This window comes from Panulirus ornatus, chromosome 37 (assembly GCF_036320965.1).
Source record: "Panulirus ornatus isolate Po-2019 chromosome 37, ASM3632096v1, whole genome shotgun sequence".
Lineage (NCBI taxonomy): Eukaryota > Metazoa > Arthropoda > Malacostraca > Decapoda > Palinuridae > Panulirus > Panulirus ornatus.
The window spans coordinates 15,421,324-15,434,385 of record NC_092260.1 but is presented as its reverse complement, the minus strand read 5'-3'; the positions used below and the strand labels follow the sequence as shown (position 1 = coordinate 15,434,385).

The window sequence follows — 13,062 nt, the reverse complement described above, 5'->3', positions numbered from 1 at the left end:
GATAGAGTTGATAGAGATGCTCTGTGGAAGGTATTAAGAATATATGGTGTGGGAGGCAAGTTGTTAGAAGCAGTGAAAAGTTTTTATCAAGGATGTAAGGCATGTGTACGTGTAGGAAGAGAGGAAAGTGATTGGTTCTCAGTGAATGTAGGTTTGCGGCAGGGGTGTGTGATGTCTCCATGGTTGTTTAATTTGTTTATGGATGGGGTTGTTAGGGAGGTGAATGCAAGAGTTTTGGAAAGAGGGGCAAGTATGAAGTTTGTTGTGGATGAGAGAGCTTGGGAAGTGAGTCAGTTGTTGTTCACTGATGATACAGTGCTGGTGGCTGATTCATGTGAGAAACTGCAGAAGCTGGTGAGTTTGGTAAAGTGTGTGAAAGAAGAAAGTTAAGAGTAAATGTGAATAAGAGCAAGGTTATTAGGTACAGTAGGGTTGAGGGTCAAGTCAATTGGGAGGTAAGTTTGAATGGAGAAAAACTGGAGGAAGTAAAGTGTTTTAGATATCTGGGAGTGGATCTGGCAGCGGATGGAACCATGGAAGCGGAAGTGGATCATAGGGTGGGGGAGGGGGCAAAAATCCTGGGAGCCTTGAAGAATGTGTGGAAGTCGAGAACATTATCTCGGAAAGCAAAAATGGGTATGTTTGAAGGAATAGTGGTCCCAACAATGTTGTATGGTTGCGAGGCGTGGGCTATGGATAGAGTTGTGCGCAGGAGGATGGATGTGCTGAAAATGAGATGTTTGAGGACAATGTGTGGTGTGAGGTGGTTTGATCGAGTAAGTAACGTAAGGGTAAGAGAGATGTGTGGAAATAAAAAGAGCGTGGTTGAGAGAGCAGAAGAGGGTGTTTTGAAATGGTTTGGGCACATGGAGAGAATGAGTGAGGAAAGATTGACCAAGAGGATATATGTGTTGGAGGTGGAGGGAACGAGGAGAAGTGGGAGACCAAATTGGAGGTGGAAAGATGGAGTGAAAAAGATTTTGTGTGATCGGGGCCTGAACATGCAGGAGGGTGAAAGGAGGGCAAGGAATAGAGTGAATTGGAGCGATGTGGTATACCAGGGTTTACGTGCTGTCAGTGGATTGAATCAGGGCATGTAAAGCGTCTGGGGTAAACCATGGAAAGCTGTGTAGGTATGTATATTTGCGTGTGTGGACGTGTATGTATATACATGTGTATGGGGGTGGGTTGGGCCATTTCTTTCGTCTGTTTCCTTGCGCTACCTCGCAAACGCGGGAGACAGCGACAAAGCAAAAAAAAAAAAAAAAAAAAAAAATATTTCATAGAACTGCAGCTAGTCTCATAAGTGAGGTTGCAAGCAAAAGTAACAGCTGTGTTGGTGTCTGTCAAAGTGAGTAGTGCTGTAAGTATTGGCTCCCATTCATTCTGCCATCTCTTAGGCTGGTGATTCAGTCCAGAGTCCTAAACTGTAATATTGTGTATGTTAATATGTTGCACAAATTATTATTTTCATAACATCTCTCCACTGTCATTACTGAACTTACGTTTTCTTGCAGATATATAATTCATTGCATGTATACTTGATGCCAATAACTGTTACATAAAACTTGTCAGTCAGTACCCATAGGGAGGTTGAAAGCAATGGTTATGGTTTTGTTTTTGTGACAGTGAAAGTGAAGAATGGTGTTAAACATCAGTGTTCTTTTGCTGGTGATACAACCCAAACTCTTAATTGCAATACTGTGTGTATTGATATACACCTATTCTCCTTTAAACATCCAATCATACATTACAAATAATGGTAAATCCAGCATCCCCTGCCTTTCCTCTGTATCATTACCTATACCAATTCTTTCATGTTTGTGGTAAATAAGAATGAAAAACAGAAGCCAAACATTCTGAAAAACTTGGAAAACAATGTGTGTGAGATCTTTAGAGGTTAGACAGTCCACCTCATATGATGTTTAGTGTTCTTAGTAATCGAAGGAGATTGCTCTGGAAAACTGTCCTGGAGGCAAGTCAATGCCACTAATCAAGTTGCACCAGAATCAGCCGTGTTCTTACAAAAAGAATGGATTTTGGTGTGCATAGCTGGTACGGAAAACATGCTTGCTTGCTTGTTGAGCTCAAAATATTTTAGCAAGTGATCTGGTTGGGATTGTTGGAGTGGTAAAATAGAGAGGGTATGGAAACACTTGAAACAACAACAATGCTTTATTGGATAGGATATACAAGGTGATGTAACACAGGGCAGTGAGCTACTGGAGGTGCAGGATTATGGTGAGGAAGAGGTAAAGTAAGAGAGGCAAATAATATGAGGCAGGCATGGAAGGAGGCCTGTGATGCTGTGATGGTAGGTGTCAAATGAAGCAGGAGTATGTGTGAGATGTGTGCTTTCCGAGTCAACATGGAGCTCCTGTAGGAGGTGTGGGTGATCCATATCACAGCTCCTGGAGTGTGTGGTGGCTGCCAATTTGTTGCAGGGAAGCAGAGGCTCCTAGAGTGTGCAGTGACCGCCAGTAAGTGCTTGGGTTGCAGGAGGCTTCTGGAGAGGTGCTGAGGACGCAGGAGTGCCGTGGGTGTGGTCGAAGGACCCTTGTGGTTATAGGTGCTGCTTGTAGTGGGCAGAGGCAAAGGCCTACGAGATTCCTGTTGAAGGTGGACGCCAGAGATGAGGCATTACAATGAAACCTGCTAGCAAGATGAAATATCAGCAGTCATGGGACATCTACTGATGGAGATGCCCTAAGGACAGCTTGAGTTTAGAGCCATATCACCAAGACTTCAGGCACCGGAGTGGTACACTTGTTTAAAGGCAAGTCAACTGCCTGATTAACTTGGTGCTGTTTTTTTTTAAGATCGTCAGGCCTCTGCTTGGTGACCCATTCCCTGGTTTTTATGAATGGTCTTCTGAGATGCAAGCAACTTCTTAAGGAGATGGTGCTGGGCATGCTATTTTCATCTGGGAGGTGGGTATTCAAGTATGGTCTGGAGCAGGTATTCCATTTGGTTCTTTTGGGTCTTGTGAAGTAGTGAGGCTGCTGGTACTACATGGTCTTCCTCACTCGTCAGGGACTCTTGTGCGGAGACTTTGGGTCACATCACAGTCCAGCATGTAGGGTGCATTGATGGCTCCTGACAGTAGACACAATCTCTGATGATGCCATCAATTTTTTGCCAGCTACATTGATACCCGTCATAGTGTAGATTGACTAGGGTTTTCCTTCTCATGCTTTTGTTGTTATGTGGTGGCTCCAATAACGTGGCCACCATGTACCACTTGGCTGACAGGGATCCAGCATTGTATGCATCAAGGAGATTCCTCTCACTCCAGAGCCTTGCTGCTTTCTGTAGCTGGTGTTTGACTTGTTGCAGGCTCACTGGAACATGTACCTGGATATTGCTAAAGCGTGTATCTGCTTTAGCTGCCTCACCTGTAGTCTCATTTCCATCGATCCCCACATGGCTGGCAGATCCAGTTTATGATGACAGAACGTCCCTGCTGCTGTAGCTCTTGAAGTTCAGTGAGGATTGAAGTGACAAGCTTGATGTCTTTTGGGAGGCTGTGTTGCAGTGCTTGCACTGATGACTTGGAATCTGTGTGTATTATCACGGGCTTGTTGTGGCTGCATGCTCCAGGCTTTAGAGATGGCTACCAACTCCGTCTGTAGTGGAAGCAGCCATCTGACAGCCTTCAGAGGCAAGGATGACCTTGGGTGTGGAAGGCCGCCCCTGACCTTCCCTCATCTGTTTGGTTTGTAAAGTATACTACAGCTTCAGCATGTGTCTCAGTGGCCATGGCTCTTAATGCTAGTCTTCTCAGGTCTTCCTGTTGGAGGCTGGACTTCTTGTCTCCCAATGCTGTGACCGCAAAAGTTGCTGGTGGAGGGTCCCATGGAGGCGGTAAACCATACCGATGGTGTGGTATATCCCCCATCTTCAGTATGGATGCCGCCGCTTGAAAGGCTCGAATGGCATTTGGCAGACCCGTGAATCCAGGACGTTCCTCGCACTCTGTGGTCTAAGTGGAGGGCGGCCTAGACTTTGGCCTTCATGGGTGAGGGCTTGTCTGACCCACAGATCTTAGCTAGAGTCGCCGCTGTCGTCTGCTTGACTCTTGCTGCTAGGAGTGGCAGCCCGGTTTCCATCTGCAGGTTACAGATCCTGTTCCACATGGGAACTCCTAACATGGTCCCGAGTGCATAGTTTTAGATGACCTCCATGTTGGTAAAGTCTATGAGGGGTAGCTATTCTCAAAGGGTATTAAAGACGTCGAAGCCGAATGTTGCAAACTTCTGACCTTTCTCCTTGCCGGTGAACGTAAGGTGAAATTCTAAAGAGCAGTAGCTTGTGATCTGCTACCGCCGACATTGAGTGTGGGTGTCAGGGATTAATACAGCAGGTGCAGATGTGTAGGATGGACCACCAAACATCTCCTTCCGAGGATTATTTGGTCAGTTGAGGTCACATGCTGTCACCCGGTCAATGGCAACGTCATTAAGATGACCTTGGGTCACTACATCATTAACCACAGCTGGGTAGTACTTACTGACACATATTGTTGTAGCTGTATGCTATGAATTCATTTAAAAGTTTGATGTGTATTGTGTGGGAAGTAATGGAAAGGGTGGAAGATGTTGGAGAGATATCTTAATGATTAAGATAACACGAAATGTGCCCCAGAAGCTGGAAAGTTGTGAAGTGAAGGGAGCGTCCATTAGATGGGAGACTCAGAAATGTGCTCTAGTAACCAGGATATCTTTTTGAAGTGAAGGGTGTTTCTTTCTCTGTAGTGGAACATCTACGAATAGCCGGAAATCTGTCTCAGATGAAGGAGGTCCACACCAATTATCCTGAGTAACAGGGATTTTCCATGTATTTGAAAGACTGACTAAATGTTTATGTTTATAATGATCTGCTTCCACCATCTTACGTAAACTGAAGGACTTCACAAACTGCATACTGATCATGATGAATGGGTGAGTAAAAACAAACACGTGTCTCAAGGGTGAAACTTGAGTTTTCTTGGGGGATTGGAGGGAGGGGGATGGGGGAGTGAAAAGGTAACAGTGCCTGACCAACAGGGAGGCTTAGTCTTGTAATTCCCCAACGATTATAAAGGTGACACCTTTTTAGACAGCACTGATAATCATAAAAATTCAGTACTCGTAAAAAGGCCACTCTCGCACAGCACTGCCCGACAACGTGTAGCCCAACAACTCTAACAAAAAATTCCTGACGAGAGTCCATATTGTGTGTGTGTGTGTGTGTGTGTGTGTAATTGCCTGTTTGTAATGTGCGGGAAGGGATTTTTACTCTGGGAGCTCCATCTCTTGTGTAATTACCTATTTGTATTGTAGCCTACGGAGAGGGAGTTTTACACCCGTGAGGCCCCATCTCTTGAACTCACTTATCATACACTTCCATATGTCATATCTTCTGTTTGCATTAACCTCCTCAGTCATTCTGTTCCATTCACTCACATTTCCCACACACTGGAAAAGCGATTGGTTTGTTGGGTTTTACGGCCATCGACTTACGAAGAAGGTCATTTGAGGCCGGGGAAAAATGGTTATTCATGAACCCTTAAAGATGTGAACGTGAACCACCGTTGTAACGACACACGTCGGAGCATTGTTAAGCCGCCTGACCCATGACATCCGGATGGATGGCAAAATGTGACAAAAGTGATGAGAAGTGACAAGTTTTATTCGATTTGTCCTGGTAACCGTATTTTCTTGTGTTTTGAAAAGATGTTCGTGGTCTACGTTATCAAACTTGTTCAGAATTTTGAATACTTGGATTAAGTCGACGGGGTCTTTTTTTTTTTTTTTTTTTTTAAGGGAGAAGAGATCCAATGGTTTTAGCCTCTTCGTACGCCACATTAAGTGATCGGATCAATTTTGTCGAGCATCTTTGTACTTGCTCTAATTTTTCCTCGTCTTTTTTTTTATAGTTTGGGGACCAAAACTGGACTACATATTCAAGATGCGATCTTACTAGAGAATCATAAAGAGTGAGAATTGTTTATGGTGTCTTGTAATCTATGTTCCTGACTATGAAACCTAACATTAGGTTACCTTTTTGACTTGCTGCTTGACACTGTTTAGTGTGCTTCAGATTGTTGCTAATGACAACTCCAAGGTCCTCTTCTTCATTCACTTTAGTTAGTTTCCGAATAGTTTGTTGTCGTAACACATATTCTTATCTAGAAAATGCGTAACTTTATACTTGTCTACATTAAACTTCATTCGCCATCTGTCTGACCACTCTTGCTAATAAGTTAAGATCTGAATCATTTCGCAGTCCCGCCTATAAACAGCTCTACCTCCTAGTTTAATATCGTCAGCAAATGTGGATGCCTTACATTTGAGACCGAGTTCTAGGTCATCATTTTATATTTTGAAAAAAAAAAAATGGGACCTAAAACCGACCCCTGTGGCTCAACACTCATTACGTCTAGCCAATCTGAGGCTTCGCTATTTAATACTACACGCTGCTTTCTTCTGGTAAACCAGTCTCTGATCCATGCACAGAGTTCTTCACCGATTCCGTGTGCTTTGAGTTTATGTAAAAGTCTCTTGAGACATATGACACTAAAAAAAATATCCAGCAAATTTGTCAAGCAGGATCTTCTTTTGCGGAAACCGTGTCGGTTGTCCGATATAATTTTGTGATCTAGAATCGTGACAATTTTGTCTCAAGGCACACTTTTTGCTAGTGGAGCAAATAATTCTATTAAACAATATTTATTATATCTATATTCTCATTTCAAGCAATTTGTTCCCCAATGCCACATATAACGCACAATTACATTATCCATTCCATCATATTTTGGAGGAAGAGGGGAATCAGAATTTAGGCCATCGAATGATGAATTTTGATATTGGGTCTATTTTTAGTCTGTACTTGCATAGACCTATGTGAAACAAAGATGGGTCGAGCAAAACCTGAGATGACCTATTTTGTGGTTCAAACTCTATGGGTCGAACACAACCAAGACTCACTTGCATGATCACCAAACACCTGTATCTAGGTAACATATGACTAATACACGTTAATGGTAAGAGTCAATTTTCGCTCCGCCTAAAAACTACTTCTAGGCTCTTAAATGATTTCGTTGTAATTACAGTAATACCTGCTAATACCGATCTATCTGGTCTTTCGTAATGAACTACAGTAAATAATCCGACAATGGTACATCAGGGAAACTGAGATGATTCATGCAATGTAAAGTAGATGATATAATTGCAAAATATTAACAAAACCTATGAAAACTTTAACCTTACCAGCAGTTAAGACTGATCTTAAAGTTCCATATTATCATCGAAATGAATCGGTCACACCCACGAATGCGCACCGCATTCAAAGGATGTGGACAAATAGACGACACATGATCCCCTGTAGCTGACGTATTTAATGTTTATATATGTCCACTCATTTCAGCTACTATTACTGTATATCACCTACTTTCACGTAAACATCACGTTTACCTTTTAATACAAAGCCTTTTCGCCTCATCAAATACTATTCAATGGAACATAATGCTCTGCAAGTAATTCTATAGGTTAAACATTCACTCTAATATTGCAGAACACAGTCAGTCAGTTTTAAAGCTAATAGCGAAACTCAGCCATTCTAGATAATTACCAAGTCAATGAATGAATAACCATGTTCTTACCTTCCCCCGCCTGGCAGGTATATAGGCTGGAGCAGCGGCTGCAGCATCGATGATTTTATCTTGAAGTGATGTGATTTTCGGGCAAGCCCTCCGAGAGGGGAGAGCCTGGGGCATATCGTACCCGGGCCTGGGGATCCAAAAGGGGACCCGGGAATTTCTTGGGGCCTCAGGATATGTTTGCATATATTGGAGAGTAGCATTCACCTTTTGTGTGAGCCTACATAACTAAAATATTCTCAAAGCACTTGACATAAAACTGTAGTGGATAAAAACAGGATGACTAATGGAGAAGGGAAGGGGACCCGAAAGAAATTTTGAACCCTGATAAAATTCCTCTCAGGCTCTGTTTTCAAGATGCGGAGGTCTTTAAAGCTTTTCCAAATAATGACACTATATCAAAGTACAGAATATAATTCCTGAAGGCTACATTATACTTAAGACATTTACCGTTATTGCACATTACAATATTTCCACAATTTGTTCATATCACAGACTTTTGCTAAAGTTTCATCATATCATTTAGCAGTTCTTTATATTCTTGAAATTTTCTGGCATTCATTTTTCATTTCAATACTTTTTCCAATGTTCCAAATCACGGCATGAGTGACATGTGAGTACAGCCATGAGTGACATGCAAGTACAGCTGTGAGTAGCATGTGAGCTTAATTCTTGCACGTATACTAGTTCTTCAAATAACTTTGTAAATGAAAATAAAGATGAAATGTGATGCGAGTACTTTGGTGACCTAAATGCACGGGGTTGTTAGGGAGATAGGAATTACTTAGTGTTAAGTATAACAGTACATGAGGATTGCGTATGTATGTAAACAGCATGATGAGGTATTCTCCAGGTAGCTTTGAAAGTAAGTGGTACGTAACGAAATATTTAAGAAAGCGATCATCTTTTAGTAATATATTTCGAGATTTAGTAGGAGATTACGAGGTAAGGGAAACTCATAAACTATCGGTTAGATTTAATGTTTAGAAATGTGGAAGGTATGTTAGGTGACATTTGTTTAGATATCGTGTCCAAGTTCATTGAGGAAGTTGTATCGAGACGAGACTGCAGATCGAGTGAGAGAAGGAACAAACTTGAAGGATGTGGAGGAATGCAGTTTTGAGATGTCAGCGTATGAATGCATTTGGTCATTTGTAGAAGACAGAAAATCGCAAAAAAGAAGAAAAAGTGTAGGAGACATGACAGCTCTTGAGGGACACAGCTGTTTATGGAGAAAGGGGGAGGGGCTGCTCTATCAACAACCACGGAGAGAGATCGGCCAGAAAGGAAGCTAGATATGAGGGAGCAAAGTGAAGGAGGGGGACTTGGAGATTATAAATTAATGAGAAAGAGGCTAGTGAGAACATCATTAGACAACTGGGTCTCAGAGAGAAGTAACATTACGAGAGGTACTTGACAGATGGTGTTCAACAAGAGAGGTTACAAGAGAGACCACGAACGTTGGTATAATGAATAGAAAAAGAGGCAGGAGTATCAGAAAGGGAAAGGTCATGGGAGGGACCCGTACTACTATTGTCTGAGCCCTCTCTCTCACTGGTAGAAGACTCGTGCGGGAACCCTTAACACCTTCCTATGATGCCGAAGACCAGTTGTCAAAGGTTTGTTGGACTCTGTCATAATTACATTTAAAAACGATTATGTAGACGATGCATAGCAAGAGAACTGGTGTGAAGGAAATAAGTGAGGTTTGAGTGAGTGTCTGATGCGTACAAGATCACAGGACCAGCCCAGTAATCCTATTTTGATGAAACAGAAAGAAATGTACGTACAGCCATGAGTGATCCGTGATTACAGTCGTGAGAGACGTGTGAGCACAGCTGTGAGTGACATATAGGTACAGCCACAAACGACATTCAAGGATAGTCATGAATGACAATGAGTACAGCCATGAGTAGTATGTAGGTACAGCTATGAGTGACACGTAAGTACAGCTATAAGTGACACGTAAGTAAACCAAAGTGACACGTTAGTACAGCCAGGAGTAACACGTAAGTAAGCCAGAGTGACACGTGAGCACAGCTATGAGTAACATAAGTACAGCCAGAGGGACATTACAAGTACAGCCATGAGTGAAATGTAAATGTAGTCATGAGTGACACGTGAGTACAGCCAATTCCAAAGCCTGACTCACAGGAGGCTTGTGGTTTAATTCAGTTATTGGTTATCATTTCCTTAAGTCAAGTGAGTTCCTGTAGTATTCAGTGTTTTCCTAAACATCACATTTTTGTATTATCTGATATATAACAATATATCTAATGTGTATTATTCATATATTCCTCAGAAAATAAATCACTCACTGTAACACTGCCATGTGATTTGCTCCGTATTTACACTCGTGCTGCTCTTTGTGAACGTTATCTACTTGTTCGCTATCACTAAGTGTAACCAACGTATCATACAGGCGTACTCTACGTCTGAACCACAAGGAGGACAAGCTAGAACTGACGGTATGTGAGCGAGGCCTTTGGAAGCAAGACTCAGGACCGGCAATTTGACCATCGAATAGGTTGTTTGGCTGGGTTATTGTTGACACGTAATAACGATGTAGATTACTGCTGTAACCAGTTTTAAAGCTTTCCAATATTTCCGATGAATTGTACTTATTTTTCAACAATATAGACCGGTTAAGGTTACAGTAGACGATGTAGGCGAAAACGAGTGGTCGGGACAGAGGTCGTTTGAGTATCCGCTTATAGTATGGCGGACCATGTATCAGTGGTGTAACCCCGACTCGCTGGATCATCTGAAGTTATGGCGACATAATTCAGTGTTGTCTCGGTAACTTAGGAACTTTTCATTAATATTCAAAGGAGTAGGGACACATAGGTAAAATTTTTACAAACCGAGGGATTTTAGACATTAATTGATAATCAGTATATTTTCCTGTAAGAAAAGTAACAAGAGAAATTTCGTGTACTTCATGGCAGTATAAAGTCCCTGCTTCACCTATTCGTTTTCTTCGATGAAAATACAAGAAAACTCTTTCTCAATCAAATGAATACATTATTTCAGAGTAAAAGCAGCTTGACAGCTATCCTACAAGATGACAGTATCAGTGACAAGGATGATATGTAAGAATTTCATCAATCCAGAGTTTGTAGATGATTTGTCAAAGATCTTCCTCCTAAGCAAGTTAGTGTCAATTTCGTCTTCTCTTGATGAAAATAATTAGCGTTTCAGGATGAGATCGCTCCCCTTTTAATCAAACATTTGTTTAGCTTAAAAGAAAATTTCCTCTCTTTGATCCTGTTTAAGGAAATGAAATTCATATCTCCTAAGATTGCATTCGATTTTGATGCTAGCAAAACTCTACCAAAGCTAGATAATTTGGTAAGAAAACATGAACATTCCTAAAATCTCGAGGGATATTGAGAGTGGGAGGATTTGCCAGCATAGTTCAATGCTGATGAACGTAATCTGCTTCTTAGAAAAGATGTACAGAATTTAATCTGCTTCTTAGAAAAGATGTACAGAACTTTAGTTGTATCTTTCCAAACTAAGGAATTTTTCAGACCAATATATTTTTTTTTTTAACCTTGCCTCTCTAGCAAAGCTCATCCTAACTTTACTACATTCCATTGCAGAAACCGAGAGGCTATTCTCTGTCACATGCAGAAAAAAAAAGTATGGGACCTGTTATTACAATCCTTACTATTTATTAATTCTCATATGAAATCCAAAGATAAAAACTGTATTACTTTGCAAAGGAGTTTGAAGAGAGGCACTTGACATTTTATAACCAACAAATGTATGATCACACAAGAATAGCTTTTCTGTTGCCTTTCCTTTAGGCCTTAAAGTTAGTTATGCTGGTGTCCTGATTATGAAATTCTGTAAGTGTAATGATGTTTCATTGGCGGTGATGATAAATATCCACATACGATATAATGGCAAAAAATATGTCAGTTCTACTTATTTACTATTCCTCTTCCATAATATACCTTGTATTTTCACCCGCGTATGATCATGAATAAAGGAGCTACCTAGTTCATGAAACGTCAAGTTAACTATATAGGAAACAAGGTGTAAACATTTTTTCCTATTCTTATGAGGAATTTAGAAAATTAGATGCATATTGAAAAAGTTATTTTTCTCTAATAAACCTTAATTAAATGTCATTGCGTTCATTATTTGATTCCCTTTTCTCCATGAAACTTGATCGTCTAAGGAAACATTTTGTGCATTTCTTGTTGAAAAAATGTTTAAATGATGAAGGGACAAGTAGGGAGTTTTCAATATTTCTTTATGGATATTTGGACCAAAAGCGTTTTTGGGTGTTGCTCATATTTCTTTAGGGATATTTGAACCAAAAACAAAATTTCGGGTAGGCAACACTAATAACGTGATTCACATCACTGTTGGAAAAGCAATGCCAGAAGCGATTTCAGTTGTAATTATACGCCTGAGTAAACTTAAGGAAATAGTACTTATTTCATATTCAACTACCATAACTGTACTGTTAAGTTTACACTATCTAGCTGCTGAACTTTGATCTACAAATACACATGGGCGTATCCACAATTTGGTCGAGGGGGTGAGTACAGGATTGTTCACTCGCCAAGCTTCAGAAAGGCTCATTTATGTGCGAGAAATAAATAACTGACGGAAAGATTATACGGAATCATACAATTCACAATGCCATAGGAAAAAGGTTCGGTATCTTGGATAAAAAATCGTCTATTGTTCTCAAGTCCTGGGTTAACTGGAAGAGTCTACTGGGAGATTTGTAAATAGATACCTTGGAGTCTAGTATTCTATCACAGAGTTCGTAGTGCCTTTGAGTCATTTGAATATTTAAGTCAACTAGTTACTCGAATTTCATATTCTCCATTTGAGTGCCCTCAATCATGATCACAGTTCCTTCTGCGTCCTGAACATCGACGTCCCCAGATTCAACAGTTCTTGGAACCATTTCTCAGTAGTATCAAAAGCATGATTTACACCATTAAGGCAAATGTCTAGCAGATACTTGTGCTGCAAGGGACAGTCCCATAACTTATGGTGCTACAATTATTCCCGATGAAGGAATAGACTCTTTAGAGGAGCATTTACCAGCTCTCACATCACTAATTCCATAATTACCTACAGAGCTAATTTGACATCTAAGGTCTGTGGTCATATCCCAGTGTAAAACACTAAGGTATAAAATGGAACTTGACCCATTAAAGAAATGGGAAAAAAATCGCTGACTGCGATCAGGGAGCGAGGAAGGTCTTCTGTAGCCAATAACCCAGGATGATGGTCCTGATTTTGGATCTGTTGAACGGATGGCTGGTTCCTACTTGTTAACAAAATGATGAGTAACTCGAACATCCATCTACAGTAGGAGATATGATACCTCTTATAGTTACTTTGAAAACCACTCTTCAACCAAGTACATAGGAAGTTTCTGAAACAACTGA

General features: G+C 40.9%; 1 protein-coding gene across 1 annotated transcript in view; it reads right to left on the bottom strand.

The window, feature by feature from the left end:
- LOC139760523 (diacylglycerol lipase-beta-like) overlaps positions 1 to 7,774 on the bottom strand; it is a 128,226-nt gene extending 120,452 nt beyond the window's left edge. Inside the window, exon 1 of the mRNA XM_071683829.1 lies at positions 7,643 to 7,774. The gene's annotated coding sequence lies outside the window, so the exon portion shown is untranslated. The remainder of the gene's footprint in view (positions 1 to 7,642) is intronic.
- Between the last annotated feature and the right edge of the window lie 5,288 nt (positions 7,775 to 13,062).